Here is an 18,183-nt window from a genome sequence, read left to right as displayed (position 1 = left end):
AAAACTTACGAAACTAGAAACAAAAAACTATTATTTTATTTTCGTTTTTTTAAGTGACCAATTTTAGATAAAAATAAGGTCTCTTTTTGCATATGCACTAAACACTGCAAAAAAAATTCTATCTCCAAAAACAAAAAAATCCTTTGAGGATTTTATTTAGAAGGCTATTAACTGTGTTTCGAAATACTATCTTAAAAGCAAGTGCATATACTGCTGAGTTAAGGTTAGTTGAAAAGGTGATTTTTAAAATTTTTCGTACTTGTCTAAGCGAAAAAACAGGCATAAGAAATAATATTCTACTTTTTTCTCTTAGTCTGTTCTTCAAAACATGTGTACTATAACCATAAACACTCATGAAAAATTGTAGACAATTATTTTGAAAACAACAAGAGATATAGTGTTCAAGGTCATGCAAAAATGTTATAAAAATCTGACTTTCAGATAAAGGCATTTAAAGACTTAAAATCTCTAGTCCATCCATTGTTATCACCTTGCAAAAAAACTACCATAACTTTGTAAATTAATATAGTACTGGCAAAAGTAAGTGTACAGGAATTTTAAATTTATAATAAACTTAATTTTCGAAATTTTGTCAAAAATCATGTTTTCGCACTAGTCAGATATCTTAACTCATATAATTTCAAATTCTTCAGATCCACCTGACATGCCGATATTAATTAATTTCACAACTCGTCCCGCAAATTTAACATGGATACATAGTTCTGATAACCACTGTATTACATTAGATCATTCAGACAAACTAATTTAATTATGTTTCAATAAGTTTTTCTTCTTCTTCAAGTTATGTTATTTTCCAAAACAAGGTTACGACATAGCAATAGTTAAAATAATAAATAATTGTTGCATAGGACAAAATGAATTTCTTTCTGAATGAGCATAATATGAAAAAACTTTTTTCAAGAAAGAAAAACACAGTGTGTGAAATATTATTTTGAATTATATATATTTTCAAAGGTCACATACTTGAGTTAACAGTACTGTTCCGTACTGTTAGATAAATATAGTTCTTTGCTATGGTGGTTGAGAGTAGACATACGACTCCTATGGTTTAAATTGGACAAAAATTAAATGAATTACCGTTTGTCACATGGTAAACATGCACCATCATTGTATTTTTATAAGAATAGTTTTTTCAACTGTTAAAACCTTTAAAAATATTTTAGAACTCTTAAAAAAATTAGAAGTATTTAAGAAATATTAAAATATTTCAAATGTTTTTCAGAAATGGTGTTTAGTTTAACACAAAATTTGCAACAGATTATAATTTGGGTAGAAGTTAAACATTTGGTACCTTTTTGAAACATGAAATGAAATCAAGTATTATTAAAGCTGTTGAAACTTAATAGTTTCAAAACTATTTTTTTTCATCGCAAATGAAAGAAACAGCTATTTAAAGACGATTATTTTTATTTAAAAGAGGAAGCAAAATTCACGAAAATTGAGATATGTGTTTTTCACCCCCTCCCTTCGAATAAAGAACAAAATTTTCTAAAGTTTTTGTAATTCATAAAAAGAACAAAGTATGTTTTAAAATTTAGATTAAAGAAGCATGACAGGTATTGTCCGTCATCAAGAATTATATTAATAATCTATTACAGCACATGGTTGGAACCTTGAACTTAAATTTTTATTTGATAATGTCAAAATTCTTTCCACCACATCATTTCATTCATGTAGACCAGGGGTTTCTAACTGGCTGCCCGGGGGCCGCATTCGGCCAGCGAAGCATTTTTTTGTGGCCCGCGAATTAAAATATATCAGTTGTCATTTTTTTAGGACAATTTTCGTAAAAAATCTATATAGGTTTAAAATACTTTTCTCGCTAATAAAAACCTAATTTCTTCGTTTCTGTGAAATTAAACATATCAATGGTGCTAAGAAATTTATTTTTCAGGTTTTGCACCCAAGAAAATATTTATTCAAGTACAAAAATAATCTTGTATGTTGCTCTTTTTTATTTCATTTTTTTGTATTTTGTGAATATAATTTAGCATGTGCGTATCAGAAATTTTCTCGAAGAAATTCTCCGATTTAACTTTTTGAAACCACTCATTTTGGACGAAAATATTTTCACACACATTTGTAATTTTAAATTTAAAATGTAAATATCTATTCTCTGGTGGTTGCAGAAGACAAACCTCAATTTTCTCATTGAATATTTTGTGTGCTACTATTTAAATTTAATATGTTAACATTTAGATATCTGTTGCACATTAATTGCTTAATACGTATGTGCACATTAAGTTATTGTAGCCCGAATTATTATTATTTATTTAATATTTTTTAAAATATTATTAATAAAAATTAAATATTTTTAAAAATCTACTTCTTATTTTAATTTGTAATTCAATACTTTTGTTTTGTGCAACTTGGTAAAACTCTGACAGTAATATTTAATGTTTCTTCAAGCATAAAATTTTGATAAAGTTGCGGCCCGTCATTTGATTTGTGTTTTTAATTGTGGCCCCCGGCCTCATGGAAGTTGGAAACCCCTGATATAGGCGCTGAATTCCTAGTTAAAGATACGTCATTTGTCCTTTCCTTTCGGAAATGCATTCTGCCCTAATTCACTCTTTTCGGCCACCGTCTTTCCTCACGTCTACCACAATTTCTATCGTTTTTTTTTTAAAATCTATATTTTGAATTCTTTTGATGGCAAGTTTGTAATTTTCTCTTTTCAAGCCAGCCTTAATTACTTCCTTCATATCTGTTAAGTGCTGAAATTGCCCGAATCGTGTGAATATTTTGCACCGTTTTAATTTTTGAAGTTAAGGAATATTTTCCATTTTCAAGGAAGTATGAAATCGTTTCCCCATGGTTTTAGTTCTTTAAAGTTTTCACTTTAAAGAATGACATCGTTACTGTATATTTTTTCTAATGATGTGTTTCCAAAGGTATTTTTGTTGTAATTTAAGCACCAAATCGGAGAGTAGTACCTTTTTCTTATATAAATCCAACTAACATTTGGAGCCAAATCCTCCTTTTCCTATTTTGGGTTATAATAGAGTTTGTTAATTTAAATTTAAGGTGCTTCGTTTTTAATTTAAGTAAAATTATGATAGTTTATTATTAAATTCACCAGTGATATAAGTGTTCATAATAGGAAAATTTTGCTAATTTGGGAAATAACACTGTTAAAGAGTTCCTACTCTTTTAAAGTTAAAAAACAACAGTCCGTATGTAAACAGTGCACTAAAAAGGTGCAATATATAAGCTTCATTATATTTAAACATGTGACATCCTGTTATTGTCAAACATTTTCTTTTCATATATGAATGAAGTATATCTCTTCGTCGATCATCCATTCTCATATCAAGCAGAGTGTTATCATAAGCCATTTCGAAAATATTCGTTATTCTTTTATTTAGGTGAGTAATTTTAGAACAAACTATCGGTAAAGAATTGGACAAAATTGTACACACAGATCCTGAGAATATCATTTCTGCTGTGAATGACTGATTGAATGCATTGGAATCTGTAAGCAAAACCCAAGCGAGAGTCGTAAACAGATGGAAGAAAAATATTCCAGAGCAAATAAATGCTGGCAAAGACAGAACTTTATTAACTTCGTCCACAATCTCTAAAATGTTTCTATACCTTTTGATTATGTAGCGTATCTACTACTACAAAATTATAACTACAATTCACTAGTATATAAGACATGTTAACTTGACTCTATGTCGGGGTACCTTTTCATAGATGACGGTTGACATGGTCTATAACTGCCATCCCCCACATTGGTGACCTTCGGACGTGATGTGAACACGCCTACCTTGGCAAAAAAAAACGCCCACTTTGATCTGGATACTCCTACATCGGCAGTAACGCCTACTTCACTGGATGGTCCACATTGAACAGTTGACTTGCTACTTGTGACTGCATCATTATCCACCTCCTCACGCAGTTGCTACTCAGTCTCATCTCGATCACACACAACGTTGGCTTGCATACACTCGACTGCTAACGGCAACACAGGAGCGACTACAACCGTGAAGTTAATACACCTCTCACATTCAGCACTCAAAAAAATACGGTGATCTTAATACAGCTCTCCCGGCTTCACAAAACAGCAATGAATCAACTAGTGGTATTCGTTCATCGAATTCTATCACAGATATAATTCTAGTGGGGGAGTACTGTAGCGTATCTACCACTACAAAATTATAACTACAATTCACTAGTATATAAGACATGTTAACTTGACTCTATGTCGGGGTACCTTTTCATAGATGACGGTTGACATGGTCTATAACTGCCATCCCCCACAATTACATTAAATGGAAGTAATTCTCTTCTAAAGCCTTTTAATTTTCTTTTGTAGCGCAGTAATAACTGGCTGCAATTGTAGTACATTACACACAACATGAAAGTGACCAGAGACGGGAAATATAGTAAAGAGCAATAATAAACAAAACTGCTTAAGGAGGTTGCTAAACGACGCAGAAACTGAGATTCAAATTTTAAACCAAAAGTCGAAGCATCTGAAAAATCATCGTTATACACTAAAGACAGCACTAAACATTAAAGAGGAAGGGGTAAACTGAAGAATAATAAAAGAACGTTAATTGTTTGGGAGTTGGTTAATGAAGTGTCAAACAGATTAAAATTTAAAATGAATATTTTGATTACAATATTAAATATTTGGACCCTTTTCTGATACAGCACTATCCATAATATCATGGAAAGTATATTTGGTGCAATTGCGCTTATGTTAGCTTTAACAATATGCTCAGAACTTTGATTCATTGCAACAATTAAAATTAAAACGGTATAAGCATTGGATAAAATATAAGGAGAGAAATATATCAGTTGCTTAAATCTCAGAATGCGAGTTTTGGAATCGAAAAAATGCTTCTTTACCGCTTTCAAAATTTATGCCACAACATAAAAAAACTTTCCACAAAAAGCCATAATTCTGAAAAGCGATTTCTAAATTAGTACTGCAACGTTTCGTTCGCTCTGAACAAAAGCACTTCATTCTAGCTATATTAGAATGTTATTATCGGTATATGTAAGTAGTTTAAATCAAAAAATGTGCATTTTGGAATAAAATACAGATTTTTTACTGCATGTCAAAATTGGGCGAAACACAAAAAACCCTTCTATAATAAACTATATTTCAAGAAAACGATTTCAAATCACTCCGGCTGCGTTTTTTTATGCTCTGAACGCCATCACTTTATTTTAATTATAATGGGATGTCAAAAATAGTTAATAATGAAATCGATAAGAAAAATATTTACTCAAAAATTGAAAATTTTTATTGATAATAAAGGAAATGAAATCTATCAGTTCTTACATATAATACAATTTATTATCCTTTCTTGCGGAAATGGCAATTTAATTAAAATAAAAATCAATTTCTTGTTTTATTTCAGTGTTGCTTTAGCAATAAAAGAATGAGAGTTCAAAAATCAATTTTCTCAGCTACAATACTCGACTCAGATGTTTTAATACACAATATAAATTTTTTCTAAAAAAGTAACAGCTTATATTGAAATATTTGAGTTATAAAAAAAGAAGAAAGATGATCAATACAAATGAAATGAGTTGTAATTATGAAAAGAATGAAATAAAATTGCGTAAAACATGTAAGTATACTGGGTGACACTAAAGGTTTATTTTTAGTGATTAAATGTTTATTTTATATAAAAATTATTCATTTTAGTCAGAAACTAACACTTAAATAGGAAAAGCAAAAATGCTATCGAAATCTGACGAATCACAGGTGAGAAACGCAGGACAAAAAGCATCAAAATTAGTTCGATTTTCTGATGGAACTTGGTTTCTAAATATCGCCTTAAAACTATTCTCTGTTGTCTAAGACAATCGAGTAGGTTTTTATTTTTTCAGTTCTTTGTTGATTCCACCTCGGATCAATTTGCGAATCTAATATGTCTGCATTTTTGATTTCCTTTTCGCAAAGAATTAGAAAAGAAATATGATTTAGGAGTGGTACTTATGAAACACCCAATGTGCAAGCATTATATAAATCAGTTATGCATTTAACTCAATCTAATGAAATTAAACTACTTGTACGTACTACATCAAAGTAAATTATACACTTGTTCTCAAAACAGAATTCCTTTGCAGTCAAAATGTTTTGAGATATGGAAGGAATTTCATGAGTCTAAGATTCCTTTTCGTTAACTTAATCCTATGTTGATAATTCATTATGATTAAGACGATGATTATATAGTTGATTATGATTTATACATAAATAGTCAAAAGTGAATTGTTAAAAAATAAACGAGTCTTTAATTTTGAGGTTTTCAATGACTTCCAATCGGAGATATACCTCATTTTAAATATTTCCTGTTCTTAAAATAGTAAAAGTAATTCATTATTTACAACGAGAAATAGCACGAAGCCCTAGAAGCAGAAAGTGCCTAAAACTGTGATGTACGTCGCAGAACAAACGAAGTCCTGCAGAACAATTTGTACCTTGAAGAAGTGGCAGCGTTTTCCTGCGAACCCCCTTTCTCGCGCCCACCTGCCTCCGGTAGTCTTGCAGAACAATCCCCAACCCTAATCTCATACATTCTTCTGTAGACCATAATGACCTGAAGGTTTAAAAGCTTCCCCTCGTAATCTTGCAGAACATTTCCTTTCACCTCAGTCAGAAAGAAAGTTTCAAGGAGTTCCTCTGCCAGATTTGCCTGTTAGCTCCAAAAGACTATGCTCCATTTTAAATAATTCTGAGCTTTCTATATTTTCTTCAGATGCAATGCAAATTATAATCTACAATGATTCCATGTTGGAGCAGTATGAAATATGTTTTGAGAAAGAGGAAAACGTTGATATTGTCAGTAAACGAATGAAAATTCTTTTAAGCTTTGATCACTTGCTGTTTCCCAGGAATGATGTTGCTTTAGAAGAGGAACATTTGACACCCTGCACAAATTTCAGCACATTTATCACTAATCTCCCTCTCCCATATCTTCGCCATTATGAGGAGGAAATTAATGAATTAGCTTTTAACTATAACATTTTTTATGAAATGGGAGTATCAGTTTTTAGCAGACAGCAGGAGAAATCGATCATAATTTTTATCAAGAGAGCTTCTAAAGTAAGCAGTAAAAGAATTAAATTCAGAGATTTCCAATTTCATAAAGTTTATGACTTTTATATTTTCCATTCCCATTTCAGAAGCAATTTGTGAATCGTGGGGATCCATGATTCGCAGATTTGTTTCTAAAAGAGCAAATGCTTTCGATGGACATGAAGAAATTGTTGGAACAACAGCCCAGCGAATGTTTGTGTTTGCAAATGGTGCACCATTTGGGCACTTGTCACTTCGAAATATTTTAAGGCAGCCCTTATTTTATTGTTCGGATCTTCATATCGTAGGCATTTTATTAATAATTAATCATCATCATCAACAAAATTTTGTACTTCAAAAGTGATTGAAAAAGTAACAAATCAGGAATGTTTTCCTTGGTGTAAAAAATAATGTAGCGTATCTGTGCATGATCCGGCATTTTAATAAATGAAAATATGGTATTTTAACATAAAGTGGACTTTTTTTCGCTCTGAAATGCTTGCAGAACACTTGTATAAATTAATAAGCCCTGTTGTAGAACATTTGAAAATATTCTGCTTATGAGCATGAAGCTATTCATACACTTTTTATTGTTTTGTTTTTCAATATTTATTTTGAATTCTTTTGTTGGTAAATCAGTATTTTCTTTTTTGAAGCCTGCTTTGCTTCTTTTCCTTCACAACTGGTAAGTGCTGAGTACCTTTGTTTTGAGTGTTCGAAACACATCAACCTTTTGCACCGTTATAATTTTTAAAGTTAAGGAACATTTTCCATTTTCAAGCAATTTCTATTTTTTCTTACCACATGGTTTTAGCTCTTAAGCGCTTTCACATTAAAGAAAGTCATTGTTTTTGAATATTGTTTTCTGATAATGTGTTAAGTTTAAAAGTATTTTGGTTGTAATTTGAGCACCAAATCAGAGAGCAGTACGTTTTCTTATATAAATCCAACTTGTATTTGGAGCCAAAACCACTTTTACCTATTTTGTGGTATAAGAGAGTTTGTTAATTTAATTTTAAGGAGCTCAGTTTTTAATTAAGTAAAATTGTGCTAGTTTATTAATAAATTCTGCTTTGATATAGGTGTTCATAAGAGGAAAATGTTTGATAATTTGAGAAAATAGCAGTATTAAAGAGTTCCAACTCTTTTAAAGTTAATAAATAATAGTCCGTATGTAAACAGTGCCCCAAAAACGTGCAATATATGAGCTTTATTATAACTCAACATATGACACCCGGTTATTGTCAAACATTCCTTTTTCATGTATGAATGGAGTATATCTCTTCGTCGATCTTCCATTCTAAAATCCAGCAGGGTATAATCATACGCCTTTTCAAAAATATTCGTAATTCTTTTATTAAGGTGAGTAATTTTAGAACAAACTATCGGTAAAGAAATAGCTAAAATTATACTAACAGTTCCAGTAAATATCATTTCTGTGTAGAAAAATTGATCAAATGCATTGGAATCTGTGAGCAAAACCCATGCAAGAGTCGTGAACAGATGCAAGAAAAATATTACAGAGCAAATAAAGATGGCAAAGACAGAACTTTATTAACTTCGTCCACAATTTCTAGGAGGTTTGCATACATTTCGATTACATTAATTGGAAGAAATTCTCTTCTAAAATGTTTTAATTTTCGTTTGTAACGCAGCAATAACTGACTGCAATTGTAGTATATTACACACAGCATAAAAGTGACCAGGGACGGGAAATATAGTAATGAGTAATAATAAACAAAACTACTTAAAGAGGTTGCTAAACGAAGCAGAAACTTGGATTCAGATTTTAAACCGAAAGTCCAAGCAGCTTCAAAATCATCGTTATATACTAAACACAGCATTAAGCAATAAACAGGAAGAGGCAAATTGAATAATAGTAAAGGAATGTTTATTGTTTGAGAGTTGGTTAATGGAGTGTTAAACAGATTTAAATTCAAAGTGAATATTTTGATTACACTATTGCATATTTGTACCTTTTTCCGATATAACACTATCCACAGTGTCATGGAAAGTATATTTATTACAATTGTACTTACATTAGCTTTAACTATAAGCTCAGGGCTTTGATTCATTGCAGCACTTAAAAGGAAAATGGCATATGCATTGGATAAAATATAAGTCGATAAATATATCAGTTGTTTAAATCTCAGAATACTCCTTTCGGAATCGAAAAATGACTTTTTACCATTTTTAAAATTTATGCCGAAACATAAAAATACTTTCCACAAAAAGCCATAATTCAGAAAAGCGATTTCTAAATCAGTACGACAACGTTTCCTTTGTTCTGAACAACAGCAATTCATTATAACTTTATTAGAAGGCTATTGCCAGCATATGCAAGTAGCGTAAATCGAAAAATGAGCATTTTAGAATAAAATAAGATTTTTTAATGCTTTTTAAACTTCGACAAACCATAAAGAAAAGCTTTTGTAATAAACTATAATTCGGAAAAACGATTTTAAGTCATTACGACAGCGTTTCTTATGCTCTGACCGTCAGCACTTTATTTTAATTATAATGGGATATCAATAAAAGTTAATAACAAAATCCAATCGAAAAGAATATTGCTCCATAATTGAAAAAGAGATATACCTTTATTTCCATTGAAAATAAAGGAGATGATATATATCAGTTCTTACATACAATAAAATTTATTAACCTTTCTTAAGGAAATGACAATTAAGTTAAAATAAAAATCAATTTTTGGTTTTATTTTGATGGTGCTTCAATAATAAAAGAATGAGAGTATAATAATAAATTTTCTCCACCACAGTAGCCACCTCAGATGTTTTAATAAAGGATGTAATTTTTTATCTACTTGTACGCACTATATCAAAGTAAATTATAAGCTTGTTTCAAGAACAAAATTTTTTTGAAGATAAAGAAGGAATATAAGTCTAAGATTCCTTTCTGTTAACTTAATCCTATGTTGATAATTCGTTATGATTAAGACGATTATTATGTTTTATTATAACTATGATTATATAATTGAATATGATTTTTGCGTAAATAGTCAAAAAATTTTTATACTAAACGATTCTTTAATTTTGAAATTTTCAATGACTTCCTATCGGGGATATACCTCTTTAGTAAATTTTCCCGTCCTTACAGAGAAATTAATTCATAATTTACAATGAAAAATAACATGAAGCAATTCACTAAGCCAGGAGAAAGGTTGGAAGTTTGAGCACTATTGTATCGATTTCCCTTTTCTCTAATTTAACCATATATTGAGAGCATTTCAAATGAATTGAAAATTTCCTGCTCACAATTAAAAAGCTCGTCTTTCCAAAGATAATTCAAGGCCAAAAGTAATTTATTATATATTTTTTTAACACAGGTAAAAAAAATTATAGTTTTTTATTAAATGTTTATTTATTTTATTAAATATATTTATTTTATTAAAGATTTATTATTTTTTAAGAGGTTGCAGGAAATGCAATTTTGTTTTATAATCTTAAAATATTTAATTTTAAGTAACAAATAAGAAATTTAAAAGTTTTGTCAAATAGTTCTTGGAAAACAAAAGTTTGAAACGTTTTGGGTCTGATTTTGCAGTTCAAAACATCGTATAAAGAAGTTAATTTTATTTATTTAAGGTAAGGTCTCGAACCATAAAGACTGATGCGTGGATACGTGAAAATCTGATCTATAGGACAAATGTTTTTCAGTTGTTCGCTTTTTTACACTATCCACAGTGTCATGGAAAGTAAATTTGTTACAATTGTACTTACATTAGCTTTAACAATATGCTCCGAGCTTTGATTCATTGCAGCACTTAAAAGGGAAATGCTATATGCATTGGATAAAATAAAAGTAGAGAAACATATCAGTTGTTTAAATCTTAGAATACGCATTTTAGAATTGAAAAATGTCTTTTTACCATTTTTAAAATTTATGTCGAAACGCAAAAAAAAAAAACTTTCCACAAAAAGCCATAATTCTGAAAAGCGATTTCTAAATCAGTACGACAACGTTTCTTTCGTTCTGAACAAAAGCAGTACATTTTGACTGTATTAGAATATTATTATCAGCATCTGCAAGTAGCTGAAATCAAAAAATGTGCATTTTAAAATGAAATAATGATTTTTACTTCTTTTTAAACCTAGGCAAAATATATATATAAAAAAAACCTTTTGTAATAAACTATAATTCGGGAAAATGACTTTAGTCACTACGACTACGTTTTTTATGCTTTGAACGTCAGCACTTTATTTTAATTATAATGGCATAATAACAAAATCCAATCGAATTGTCGAATATTGCTTCAAAACTGAAAAAGAGTTATACCTTTATTTTCATTGAAAATAAAGGAGATGATATATATCAGTTCTTGCATATGATAAAATTTATCAGCCTTTCTTAAAGAAATGACAATTCAATTAAAATAAAAATCAATTTTAGGTTTCATTTTGACGGTGCTTCATTAATAAAAGAATGCGAGTTCAATAATAAACTTTCTCCATTACAATAGCCCCCTCAGATGTTTTAATAAAGGATATACATTTTTATCAATATCATAATTTTTTTAACACAGGTAAAAAAATTATAGTTTTTTATTATGATTATTTATTTCATTAAACATATTTATTTTATTAAAAGATTTATTTTCTTAAGAGGTTGTAAGAAATGTAATTTTTTTTTTTAATAATTTTAAGATATTTAATTTTAAGTAACAAATAAGAAATTTAAAAATTTTGCTAAATAGTTCTTGGGAAACAAAAGTTTGAAAAGTTTTGGGTCTTAATTTCCAATTTAAAACATCGTATATAGTAGTTAATTTTATCTATTTAAGGTAAGGTCTCGAACCATAAAGACTGAGACGTGAATTTGTGAAATTCTGCTCAATAGGATAAAAGTTATACAGTTGTTCGCTTTTTACTTTTAAAGAAAAGGTTCGGTGGGATAATATCGGAGCTTTGCTGAGGCCACAAAATGTTGCCACGCGTTGGAAAATTGAAATAAAAGACTCCACGCAGAGATAGGCAGAAATGAGCTACGGTGAAAAAGTTTAAAATCTCTTATTCTTGCAGCTTAAGAAGTAGATTACTGATACACAGACACCTAACCTATGACCTCAGTGCCAGATCGTTGCTTCTAAACAAGATGGCGTGTTAATATTCTGGATATTGCTATTTAAGTTGAGTTTGCTGAGTTGAGTTTCTCAAGATAAGTTAGACTGTTAATTAACATTAATTAAATTAAAAACAATGCCGTATCAGATATCGAATTTGTTAAAACGTCAAATATTTTTACTTATAACAATTCTTTCTCTATAGAGAAACAAGAGAGTTTTTGTTGCCACGAAAGAGGAAATACACACACACACACATATATATATATACACATACCACCCCGATATACATTTTTGTTCGCTTCGAGAACAAAATTAAAGTCGTTTTCTGGAGATTAGCTGGCAATTTTTCTGCACCAACATCACATAGAGAGAATATGATAGGATTTTAAAATGTCAGAGGTCCTTATTATCAGCATTATAAATTTATATAAAGCAATTTTAATACAAACAATATTATAAACTTATATAAAGCGAGGAAGCAATATTATTTAACACATTAGTATAGGGCATTAGTCGGAGATTAATCTCCGTATCCGAAGCACGTGTGGCAGAACCTAACTCGGTTAGACTATAATTGAGGGTGCCCATTGATTCTCGCCAAGTAGTGATAGCGGTTGATCACTAAGTTGGGCGATCTTGAAACCCCATCGTGATTCTGAATGGTTTCGATTTCAGCGTTATTTTTAAATGTTCAACGGTATATGAAATTTCAGAGGCCCGTGCCAGTCCGGTACCACAGAAGCCATTTTCGATTCGTATTTCGCCGAATTTATGTGGCGATGGAGGTACACAAATTCTATTCATGATAAATTTAGACAGTATCTAAACTGCTATTAGAGAATTTGGTGCACCTAAATGTGAGGATATTCAAGCTTAACGAAGAAGTGAGTTATTTTTTTCCTTTTCTTTCCGTGTTTTTTATTTTTATTTTCCTTTACTCCATTAATTTTTGTTTCGATTCAAAATGAATTATATTGGGTTTATTAATTTTGCTCATATCGGGTTCATTGCAGTTTTATAAAGTTTTGGTCTATGTTTTGCTGGAATTTTCCAATAATCTATTGAAATATCATTATATTTTGGCAGCCATTCCTGTTACCACGGTGCTCCGCGCAAACAGGAATGGCCCCAAACATTAATCGCCAATTTCGCCAAGGGAAACCCTCGAGTATATTTTTACCCCTAACTCAAATTATTGTTGATCTTATAGGATGCCGGACGCACCCTATATGGTGCTTCATCTCCCCCCTCCCCCCAGTAATTTAAATTTTAAACTGAAAACAATCAAAACCTAATGAAAAAAAACTTTAAAATATGCAGAAATCATTGCAAGTAATTGCCCAATTAACTTCAATACTGTCAACTGACAAAATATTTTAGTTTTAATCAGACATTAAGCAATTTAATTTTTTTATCATATTGAATACTAATAAGGAAACAAATGTAAAATGATATATTTATGTTATCAATGATCAAAAATTATTTTTGTCTGATTTGTTATAAAAAAATAGGGTGAAAACAATAAAATTAAAAATTATTTGCAATAGATCTCTGAATATTCACAAAACCTAGCAATGTATATTTTTCATTTCACATCACTTTGTGTACCAATGATTTGCACTTTCATGCATCATTTAAGAAATATCTCAAACAAGTATGAACTGTAAATTAATATTTCTGGCTGAACGATTTTTTGAAAGTAAGTAAAAAACAATTAAAAGTAAGGAAAAACAATGATAAAATAAAAAATTATTTGCAAAACCTCCTTATGTACAGCATTTTTTATCAATTTCTTTTCCATATTAATTGTTTTCATTTAAACGTCTTGAGTCTTCAGCTTTTCTTCGCCGCGCATTTCGCTGTCGCGTATTGATAGCACTACGATTATTTTCCAGGTAATTTTGTGCTGCTAAATTATGTTCAGCTCTATGTCGCTGTTGATACCGCCTAAGATGTTCACGGCGATCCATTTTTATAAAAGATATAAGTATTTCAAAGTAAACTCTGTTCAATATATTTCAAACATTCAATACAAAATAAAAATCGCAACAAGATTTATGTGGTAAGTTTAATTGTAACATTTCTGCAGACAGCATTATTAAAAATTATTACCTTTTCACACACATGCGTTCTCAATCTGATTGGCTGTTTTGTGCATTACTAACCAGAAGTCTTCTGTGATTGGCTATGTGTTATCATTCCACTTTCTTCTTATATTATATAAAGACTAGGAGGCTTCGCCCCCTGCTCGCTGGCGCTCACCAACCCCCGGAACTGCTTTCGCAGTTCATTTCGGATTGCTTCGCAATCCAATGCTCGCTTTGCTCGCTCATTGGATACGTTCTTAACGTCTAGTTTTTGTATACTTTTTTGAATACTGAAGTTCCGAAAACTTTTCACTGTAGAAAATTCTAAACCTGTACATTTCAATATTAATTTGAAATTGCAAACAGTTCACATATTTTTCTTAATCACACTATTCTAAATTTCAGTTGTTGAGAAAAGTAACTGTTGTAAGTTTTGTTTTAAAGTCTTTCCCACNCATGTTATATGATTCTTATAATTTTTGATATTTAGTGGTGGAATAATTAATTAAAATTAAAAATACTAAACTAAAAGTAACTTAAATTTCGTTACCGCTGGAAAATATTATTTTGCAAAGCGGAGCAAGTTGGCATCTCTGCATATATATATATATATATATATAATAACAGGGTTACAACCCCATCATTTTTGGATTGTTATAGTCAAATTAGGAGAATTCAGAAAGCCATAATTCTTTACAAGCTATTTATTGAATTGTTCGATGGTAGAAGCAGAAGTCGCACCCACTCTCCCAGAAGTCACACCCACTCTCCCTTTATCAACTGTGTTTTGAACTATTAGGGGGACCGGAAAGTAATGTCGCTTTGGTGCATTTGATATTTGTAATCAAGACATCATTTTTAATCTCTAGTGTATTCACCCTCGTTAGCAAAACCTTTCAAAGACTGATTGAAAATGGATCGAAAAGGATTGAGAAAAATGAATTGGTTTTTAAGACAAACGAATATTTAATACGCCGAAACGACATTACTTTCCGGACCGTTAATACTATCTTAATAGCAAGTGCGTATACTACTGAGTTCGGGATCAATGAAGATAAAAGCAAATTTTCAAAAATTTCCGTGCTTGTATTTGCGAAAAAGCATGCTTAAAATATGAAATTCCACTTTTTTTCTCTTTGTCTGTTATTCAAAAGATGCGTGATCTAACCATAAACACTCATGAAAATTTGTGGACAATTATTTTGAAAACAACGAGTGATATAGTGTTTAAGGTGATGTAAAATGTGATAAAATTCTGATTTTGGGATAAACGCATTTCAAGACTTAAAATCTCTAGTCTAATGTTATCAACTTGCACAAAAACTGCCTTAACTTTGTTAATAAATAGAGTACAGACAAAAGTAAAGTATTTTTAGAAAGCTAAGCGTATAGGAATTCTAAATTTATGATAAACTTAATTTCGAAAATTTTGTCCAAAATCAGGATTTTGCACTGGTCACATACCTTAATTCATATAATTTCAAATTCTGCAGATCCACCTGACAGGCCGATACTAATTAGTTTCACTACTCTTTCTGCAAATTTAACATGGGTGCAGAGTTCTGATAACCACAATAAATTTGTATTACATCAGCTCGTTCAAACAAAGTAATTTAATTATGTTTCAAGGAGTTTCTTCTTCTTCTTTAAGTTATGTTACTTTTCAAAACATGGTTACTGCATAACAATAATTAAGTAAATAAATAATCGTCATATAGGTCGGAATGGTTATTTTCTGAATGAACGTATCAAAAATAAATGATGAAAAAAAAATTTTTAAGAAAGAAAAACACAGTGCGTAAAATATTATTTTGAATAATATATATTTTCAAAGGCCACATACTTGAGTTAACAGTATTGTTCTATACTGTAAGATAAAAATGGTTCTTTGTTGTGGTGGTTGAGAGTAGACATACGACTGCAATGGTTAAATTTGGACAAAAATTAAACGAATTACCGTTTGTCACATGGTAAACATGCACCATCATTGCATTTTTGAAATAATAGTTTTTTCAACTTTTTAAATCTTTAAAAGAATTTTAGAACTCTTAAAAAATTAATTATATATTAAATATTATTAATTATATATTATAGAAATATTAAATGCCTTTCAGAAATGGTGTTTAGTTTAAAACAAAATTTGCAACATAGTATAATTTTGGTAGAAGTTAAGCTTTTGGTACCTTTTTGAAACATGAAATGAAATCAAATATTATTGAAGATGTTGAAGCGTAACAGTTTCAAATTTATTTGCTTTCATCGCAAATGAAAGAAAAAACTATTTCAACATGATTATTTTCCTTCAAAAGACGAATAAAAATTCACGAAAATTGAAATATTTGATTTTCACCCCCCCCCTCTCTTGGAATAAAGAACAAAATTTTCTACAGTTTTGAAAATTTATATTAGAGAAACGCGACAGGTATTGTCCGTCATCGAGAATTAGATTAATAATCTATTAAAGCACATGGTTGAAACTTTGAACTTAAATTTTCATTTGATAAGGCCAAAATTCTTTATACCACATCATTCCATTCATATGGATGCTGATTTCCTAGTTAAAGATACGTCATTTGTCCTTTCCTTTCGGAAACGCATTCTGCCCTGTTTCACTTTTTTCGGCCACCTCCTTTTTTCACGTCTACCGCGATTTTTATTGTTTTTTTGAAATCTATATTTTGATTTATTTTGATGGCAGGTTTGTAATTTTCTTTTCTCAAGCTAGCCTTGATTACTTCCTTAACATCTGGTAAGTGTTGTAATTGCTCGAATCTTGTAACCTTTTGCACTTTTTTAATTTTAAAGTTAAGGAACATTTTCCATTTTCATGCAAGTATGAAATTGTTTCCCCATGGTTTTAGTTCTTAAAAGTTTTCCCTTTGAAGAATGACATCGTTATTGAATATTATTTCTTATTATGTGTTTAATTTAAGGGTATTTCGGCTGTAATTTGAGCACCAAATCGGAGAGCAGTACCTTTTCTTACATAAATCCAACGAATATTTGGAGCCAAAACCTTTTTTTTCCCCATTTTGGGGTATAATAGAGTTCGTTAATTTAAATTTAAGTTGCTTTGTTTTTATTTAAGTAAAACTGTGCTAGCTCATTATTAAATTTTACCGAGATATAAGTGCTCATAATAGGAAAATTATTGACAATTGAAGAAAATAACACTTTAAACAGTTCCAACTCTCTTAAAGTTAATAAATAATAGTCCATATGTAAACAGTGCGCCAAAAAGGTGCAATATATGAGCTTTATTGTAACTCAACATATGACACCCGGTTATTGTCAAACATTCCTTTTTCATGTATGAATGGAGTATATCTCTTCGTCGATCTTCCATTCTAATATCAAGCAGGGTATAATCATACGCCTTTTCAAAAATATTCGTAATTCTTTTGTTAAGGTGAGTAATTTTAGAACAAACTATCGGTAAAGAAATAGCTAAAATTATACTAACAGTTCCAGTAAATATCATTTCTGCGGCAAAAGATTGATTAAATGCATTGGAATCTGTGAGCAAAACCCATGCAAGAGTCGTGAACAGATGGAAGAAAAATATTCCAGAGCAAATAAATGCTGGTAAAGACAAGACTTTATTAACTTCCACCACAATTTCTAGGATGTTTGCATACATTTTTATTACATTAATTGGAAGTAATTTCCTTCTAAAAAGTTTTAATTTTCTTTTATAGCTTAGCAATAACTGGCTGCAACCGTAATACATTACACACAGCATAAAAGTGACCAGGGACGGGAAATATAGTAATGAGTAATAGTAAATAAAACTACTTAAAGAGGCTGCTAAACGAAGCAGAAACTCAGATTCAAATTTTAAGCCAAAAGTCCAAGCATCTTCAAAATCACCGTTATATATTAAACACAGCATTAAACAATAAACAGGAAGAGGCAAATTGAATAATAATAAGAGATTGTTTATTGTTTGAGAG

This window comes from Parasteatoda tepidariorum, chromosome 1 (assembly GCF_043381705.1).
Source record: "Parasteatoda tepidariorum isolate YZ-2023 chromosome 1, CAS_Ptep_4.0, whole genome shotgun sequence".
NCBI classification, from domain to species: Eukaryota; Metazoa; Arthropoda; class Arachnida; order Araneae; family Theridiidae; genus Parasteatoda; species Parasteatoda tepidariorum.
Note: the sequence above shows the minus strand (reverse complement) of the source record.